Here is a 7400-nt window from a genome sequence, read left to right as displayed (position 1 = left end):
TTAATAGTAAAATATTGAAAGCTTTCCCTTTAAGATCAGAAACGAGACCTGGTTGTATTACCATTTCTAATCAACCTTGAACTGGATATTTTAGAAAATAAGAAAGAAATGGAGCTTACAAAGATTGGAAAGGAAAAAATAAGTGTCTCATTATTTAGAGATGACATGGTTGTGTGTTTGGAAATTCTAAAAGAATTTACAAAAAACTTATCAGAATTCATAAATATATTTAGCAAGTTTGCCAGATATAAGATCATTATATGTATTGGATAGGGTTTTTTAAAGAAACAGAACCGATAGGATATACATAGGAGGAGATTTATTATAAGGACTTGGCTTACACAATTAGGGAGGTTGTGATGTTCCACAATCTGCCATCTGCAGGCTAGAGATCCAGGAAAGCCAGTGGTGTAATTCAGTCAGTCTGAAGGCCTGAGAATGAAGATCCAGGACAGCAGGAGAGGACTGATATCCCAGCTCAAGCAATCAGGCAGGAAGGGCTAGATTCTTCCTCTGTCTTTTTGTTGTTGTATTCAGGCCCTCAACAGACTGGATGATGCCAAGCCACAGGAGGGAGAGGGAGGGCAAACTACTTCATGGGTCCACCTATTTAAATGCTAATTTCATTCAGAAATTCCCTCACAGACACACCCAGAAATAATGTTTGGCCAAATATCTCAGCACCCTGTAATCCAGTCAACCTGACACATAAAATTAACCATCACAGCATACAAAAATGGTTACTATATGTTAGTGACAAGCAGAATATAAAATGAAAAACAATATCATTGGCATTAGTTTAAAAAATTGTCAAATATTGAGGATTAAAATTAACAAAAGATGTGCAATACTTTTACAAAAAAAAACACAAAGACATTGAGAGAAATTAACAAAGACCCAAGTAAAAAGAGAATTGCACACTGGCCATAGACTGGAAGACTATATTCTAAAGATGTTAATTTTCCCTAATATGATTACTTATTCAAAATAATAATTCCAGTAAGCTTTTTTTTTGATTTTTTTATAAATTAATTTTTATTGGTGTTCAATTTACCAACATACAGAATAACACCCAGTGCTCATCCCGTCAAGTGTCCCCCTCAGTGCCCGTCACCCATTCACCCCCACCCCCCGCCCTCCTCCCCCTCCACCACCCCTAGTTCATTTCCCAGAGTTAGAAGTCTTTATGTTCTGTCTCCCTTTCTGATATTTCTCACACATTTCTTCTCCCTTCCCTTATATTCCCTTTCACTATTATTCATATTCCCCAGATGAATGAGAACATACACTGTTTGTCCTTCTCCGGTTGCTGTGGCCAAGTTCAAAAAGGGTGTTGCCTGAGTTCTCCTCTGGGATTTTGATGGAATCTTGTCTCACATTTAGATCTTTCATCTATTTTGAGTTTATCTTTGTGTATGGTGCAAGAGAGTGGTCCAGTTTCATTCTTCTGCATGTGGATGTCCAATTTTCCCAGCACCATTTATTGAAGAGACTGTCTTTCTTCCAGTGGATCGTCTTTCCTCCTTTATCGTATATTAGTTGACCATAAAGTTCAGGGTCCACTTCTGGGTTCTCTATTCTGTTCCATTGATCTATATGTCTGTTTTTGTGCCAGTACCACACTGTCGTGATGAACACAGCTTTGTAGTACAACCTGAAATCTGGCATTGTGATTCCCCCAGATATGGTTTTCTTTTTTAAAATTCCCCTGGCTGTTTGGGGTCTTTTCTGATTCCACACAAATCTTAAAATAATTTGTTCTAAGTCTCTGAAGAAAGTCCATGGTATTTTGATAGGGATTGCATTATACGTGTAAATTGCCCTGGGTAACATTGACATTTTCACAATATTAATTCTGCCAATCCATGAGCATGGAATATTTTTCCATCTCTTTGTGTCTTCCTCAATTTCTTTCAGAAGTGTTCTATAGTTTTTAGGGTATATTTTGAGAACCATTTGAATGGTAAATGGTTCTCCAACCTTTTATTTTCAGGTTGTAGGTGTCCTTCTGTCTAAAATGAGTCTCTTGTAGACAGCAAATAGATGGGTCCTGTTTTTTTATCCAGTCCGAAACCCTGCGCCTTTTGATGGGGTCATTAAGCCCATTCACGTTCAGAGTTACTATTGACAGATATGAGTTTAGTGTCATCATGATATCTATTTAGTCCTTGTTTTTGTGGATTGTTCCACTGAACTTCTTCTTAAAGGGGAATTTTAAGAGTCCCCCTTAAAATTTCTTGCAGAGCTGGTTTGGAGGTCACATATTCTTTCAGTTCCTGCCTGTCTTGGAAGCTCTTTATCTCTCCTTCCATTTTGAATGAGAGCCTTGCTGGATAAAGTATTCTTGGTTGCATGTTCTTCTCATTTAGGACCCTGAATATATCCTGCCAGCCCTTTCTGGCCTGCCAGGTCTCTGTGGAGAGGTCTGCTGTTACCCTAATATTCCTCCCCATGAAAGTCAGGGACTTCTTGTCTCTTGCTGCTTTAAGGATCTTCTCTTTATCTTTGGAATTTGCAAGCTTCACTATTAGATGTCGAGGTGTTGAACGGTTTTTATTGATTTTAGGGGGGGATCTCTCTATTTCCTGGATCTGAATGCCTGTTTCCCTTCCCAGATTGGGAAAGTTTTCAGCTAGGATTTGTTCAAATACATATTCTGGCCCTCTGTCCCTTTCGGCGCCCTCGGGAACCCCAATTAAACGTAGGTTTTTCTTCCTCAGGCTGTCGTTTATTTCCCTTAATCTGTCTTCATGGTCCTTCAATTGTTTATCTCTTTTTTCCTCAGTTTCCCTCTTTGCCATTAACTTGTCTTCTATGTCACTCACTCGTTCTTCCACCTCGTTAACCCTGGTCATTAGGACTTCTAGTTTGGATTGCATCTCATTCAATTGATTTTTAATTTCTGCCTGATTGGATCTAAATTCTGCAGTCATGAAGTCTCGTGAGTCCTTAATGCTTTTTTCTAGAGCCACCAGTAGCTGTATAATAGTGCTTCTAAATTGGCTTTCTGACATTGAAGTGTAATCCAGATTTTGTAACTCTGTGGGAGAGAGGGCTGTTTCTGATTCTTTCTTTTGAGGTGAGGTTTTCCTTCTAGTCATTTTGCTCAGTGCAGAGTGGCCAAAAACAAGTTGTATTGGAACACGGGGGAGTATCACTGGTCCGTCTAGCTGGTCTTCTGGGGGAGGGGCCTGTTGTGCTGATTTTCAGGTGTTAGCACTTGGGGGAGCTGCTCTGCCCCTGCCTACTGCAGGGCTCAGCGGGGGTTGTTTACCCCGTTGGGCCCCAGGAGGAACAGCCGCAGTTGCTATGGCAGCTCTGGAAGCCTGGATTCAGCCTCCGCAGGAACTACGAGAGCCCCGTCTCGTCTGCAGGGCCTGGAGGCTCCGGGGCGGGGCCGCTGATCTGCTCAGTTCGGGGCAGGAGCGTCCTCGCTGTCCTGGGCCCTCCCGGCCTCTGCCTGTCCCGGGGGAGGCCGGATCCTGGGCTGTGTCCCGGCGCCCTGTGCTCCGGGGCCTGCGCTGTTGGATTCGCGCTCCCGCCCTGCAGCTCCCTCCCTGGAGCCGCCGCCCGAGCCCCTCCGAGCTGCTCCGGGTCCCACCGTGCGCGCTGCAGCCCTTAGGGAGCTCGGCGCACTCTCCTGCGCTCGCAGGTGTCTGTTAGTGTCCCAGGGAGCCCGAGGGCATCCCCGCCCTCCTGGGTCCTGCTCCAACTCCCTGCGAGCCCCTTTCCGCCCGCCCGGGAAGGTTGGTGCAGCTCCTGCTCCTCCGGGACGGGGCTCTCCTGTCCTGGGGACACTCGCCCCGGCCTCAGCCCGGCTCCTCGCGGGGCCCCTCCCCCTCGGAGGCCTTTTGTTTCTTTATTTCTTTTTCCCCGTCTTCCTCCCTTGATAGAAGCGCGAACTCTTCTCACTGTAGCATTCCAGCTGGTCTCTCTTTACATCTCAGGCCGAATTCGTAGATTTTCAGGATGATTTGAAGGTTATCTAGGTAATTTTTTGGGGACAGGTGACTTGGGGACCCTGCTCTTCCGCCATCTTGCCCCTCCCCCCTCCAGTAAGCTTTTTAAAATGGAAATTGACAGATGAATTCTAAATTTTACATAGAATTGCAAGTGACAATAGTATTAAAAACCTTCTAGAAAAAAGTTTGATTTATAGAAATCAAATTATTTTACAGAGCTATAATAATTTAACGAGCGTTCTATTGTTTCAAATATAGAAAAATTGAACAATGGTATAGTAGAGTCTGAAAAGAGATCTACCTGTCTACTGTCATTCAAGTTATGATTTTAAAAATCCATTGTGATGTAGTAGGGGAGAAACCGTTTTCTTTGGTAAGTGAATCTGGACCAATTGGGTTACCAATTAAATCCAAATGATTCTTTGCATCTATTTCAAACTATATACAAAATTTAATTCCAAATGGACCATACATCAAAAGTGAAAGGTGAAACAAATGAAAGTTATTGAAGGTAATATAGGGTAATGTCTTAGCAACTTCGGTACAGTCAAGTATCCTTTAAAAAGGACACAAAAAGGGCAGCCCGGGTGGCTCAGCAGTCTAGCGCTGCCTTCAGTCCAGGGCATGATCATGGAGACCCCGGATTGAGTCCCACGTCGGGCTCTCTGCATGGAGCTTGATTCTCCCTCTGCCTGTGTCTCTGCCTCTCTCTCTGTGTCTCTCATGAATAAGTAAATAAAATCTTTTAAAAAAGACACAAAAAATAAAAAGGACACAAAAAGCACTAACTCTAAACAAAAGAAATAAATTCTACTTTATTAAAATTAAGACATTATTAACAGAGTGAAAGACAAGTCACAGAATGGGAAAAATATTTTCAATAGTTATATCTGAGAAAGGACTTATATTCAGAATTACAGAACAACAAATCAATAAGGATAAAGGCAACCTAATTACTATTATTTTTATTTTAAACAAGTTTATTTAAACAACAAGATGCTTGACTTGAAGGGAAAACTATCTAGGATTTATTTTTTTTATAAAAGGACAGATTGCCCTGTATGTAATAGCTACATACAAAAAAGTTATAAAATTGTCCTTGGTTTCCCAGTGGTAAATGAAAAACATTAAAATTCTCCAACTGAACAAGTATGCAAGGATTTTATGTTGTTCTTTTTTGTTAAATAGTGAGAACAAAACAACTTACTGGAATATAAAGATGAGAGCCAAATGAGAATGTCACTTAATGGACAAAGTGTATTTTTGCAGAACTAGTATTTTTCTCCATCCCATTTCCATTTGATGTTGATCAAAACATACCACTGGCCATTTAGTTAAAAAATGCAATATGCTTGTACACGTGCAGTCACTATATGTACAATAAAGGAATAGGGAAGGGGAACATGAAAGAATAGAGAAAACTATACTGCAGTAGGCAGGATGTAGTGGAACCAAATTGTGGTTTTCTTTCTTTTTTTTTTTTTAAGAGAGGGATAGAGAAAGAGAGGGGATAGGGACATGGGGAGAGGGAGAGAGAATCTCAGGTGGGCTCCACACCCAGCATGGAGCCAGATGCAGGGTCTCATGACCCTGAGATCATGACCTGAGCCAAATTCAAGGGTCAGATGCTCAACTGACTGAGCCACTCAGGTGCCTCCCGAATTGCAGTTTTCTAATTTAGAATGTCTTCTCGGTCTGGAGAAACAGTTCTAGAGTAAGGTAGCAGGTTCCCTTTGTAATATACACATCCTGTCTGCTTCTGGAACATACCAGTTATATCTTCAGCCTCCATTTCCAACTGTGCAGGTGTGTCTGTTTCATTGATTGGCTGCCCATCAAATAGGAATCTGATCTGCCTCACTGACAAACCCTATTATTCACAATAGGCTTTCATTAGTTTACTAAGTGGTGTATGCCTCTTAAACTGTACCACAGAACCATCCTGACCTGCCACCTTCAAAATTAATATGGTTGCTGTTCTCAGTTTTGACTCCTTCCTTGGTCTTTTCAGCAGCCACGGTGAGCGCCAGTCTCCCTAGCTGTTGCTTCACAAAAGAGGTACTAGGTCCATACCTAATGAACACACAGCAACACCAGGAGTGACAGAAGGAGGCAACCCAATTATTTTTAATGACAAATTTTGAAGACCTGTATCAAAAATCCAATCTCCAAATGGACAATAAGACAATAAATAAGCATTCAATTTTGTTAGTTATCAAGTAAATGCAAATTAAAATCACAATCAGATAATAGTCTACATTCATTGATGAATGCTAAAATAAAAAAAAGTAGACATGTTAGCAAGGATGTGGGAACTAATACATTGCTGGTGGAAACATAAATTGATAGAATTACTCTGGAAAACTGATGGGCTATACATATTAGAGCTTACCATATTACCCAGTAATTCCAGTCAGGTACATAAGCACAACAGAAATGCATATATATGTGAACCAAAATAAAAGTATGAGAATGTTCATAGCAATGTTACTTGTAATAGTCCAAAATAGTAGATCACCCAAATGCCTATCAGCAATAAACTAATGATGTTATATATTGATCCAACAAAATCATAGCATCATTAGAAATGAATGAAGTACTATCACAAACAACATGGGATACACTTCACAAATATAATATTGAACAAAGGAAGTTAGATATAAAGGACTATGCATGTATGATTCCATTTTATATAAAGTTCAGAAATAGGCAAAACTCATCTATGGTGATAGAAGTCAAAATAGTAGTTTACATTGTGGAGCTAATAATGACTGAGAGGGACATGGAGGAGTGCAGGTGATGTTTTATATCTTGATCTGGGAGTTGGTTCCATGGGTGTGTTTATTTTGTAAGCAAAATATCAAGCTGTACATTGAACATACATATACTGTATGTATGTTGTATTTCACTAAAAATATTTAAAAAAATTGATAGTATCCAGAGCTGGAAAGGTTGTGTGGAAATAGGTACTCTTGCACATTTTTATTGAAATTTGATTGCTGTATCCTTTTTGAACACTGAAAGTTATATTTATGTAAATTTCAAATATGCCTGTCATTGACCAAGCAATTCCACTTCTGGAAATCTATCTATAGTTGTCAATATCTTTGTTTGCCTAGTATTTCTGATTCTCACTCTAGGTATGTGGTTTGATTGTTCTCAACTTCCTTGGATTTAGGCATTGCCATAGATTGACTTTGGCCAATGAAATTCGAGTGGAAGTGACACTCCCACAAACAAAATAAAAATGACTATTGGTTATGTAAAAACCAAACAGCCCTCCCCTGCCCTACTCAAAAACACTCAACCTCATTAACAATTAATTAAATCCAAATATAAATAATAAAGAGATTTCATTTTTCATCTATTTGGATATATAAATTAGAAAAAAGACCTAGCACAATGTTGCAAGGGGGCAAGAAACTGAATACTATTGGG

General features: G+C 40.2%; 1 pseudogene; it reads right to left on the bottom strand.

Moving 5' to 3' along the window:
* Positions 1-5634: 5634 nt before the first annotated feature.
* Positions 5635-7144, bottom strand: LOC129518017 (small ubiquitin-related modifier 2-like; annotated as a pseudogene).
* Positions 7145-7400: the final 256 nt, after the last annotated feature.

The sequence above is a fragment of the Nyctereutes procyonoides genome, unplaced genomic scaffold (genome assembly GCF_905146905.1).
Source record: "Nyctereutes procyonoides isolate TBG_1078 unplaced genomic scaffold, NYPRO_anot_genome, whole genome shotgun sequence".
Classification (NCBI taxonomy): domain Eukaryota; kingdom Metazoa; phylum Chordata; class Mammalia; order Carnivora; family Canidae; genus Nyctereutes; species Nyctereutes procyonoides.
The sequence above is the reverse complement of the archived record's forward strand: the minus strand, read 5'-3'. Positions and strand labels throughout refer to the sequence as shown.